General features: G+C 19.1%; 1 protein-coding gene across 4 annotated transcripts in view; it reads left to right on the forward strand.

Moving 5' to 3' along the window:
* Positions 1-320, forward strand: part of LOC107613407 (probable leucine-rich repeat receptor-like serine/threonine-protein kinase At3g14840) — a 19,659-nt gene that overhangs the window by 1,907 nt on the left and 17,432 nt on the right. The window lies entirely within an intron of this gene.

Raw genomic sequence — 320 nt, forward strand, 5'->3', positions numbered from 1 at the left:
TTGTCTCCTTTTAATCTTTTTACACGTATAAACAATTTTATTTCTTTATTACATTTGAAAAAATATATATTTTTAATTAAATTTCAAAATATTATTTCCAAATACAAGTCATCATTTTTATTTGATAATAACATATTTGTTATAAATCCAATGAGTTATAACTCAAATGGCATAATTTTCTCATACTCACCTAAAAGGTCGCGAATTTGAGTCTCCTTTATTTTTAGTAAAAAAAAAACATATTTGTTATAAAAGTTGCATATAATAAAATCTATCTTTAAATTATATAAGATATTTTTTTATATTGAATTCTCCTTTAA

The sequence above is a fragment of the Arachis ipaensis genome, chromosome B08 (genome assembly GCF_000816755.2).
Source record: "Arachis ipaensis cultivar K30076 chromosome B08, Araip1.1, whole genome shotgun sequence".
NCBI classification, from domain to species: Eukaryota; Viridiplantae; Streptophyta; class Magnoliopsida; order Fabales; family Fabaceae; genus Arachis; species Arachis ipaensis.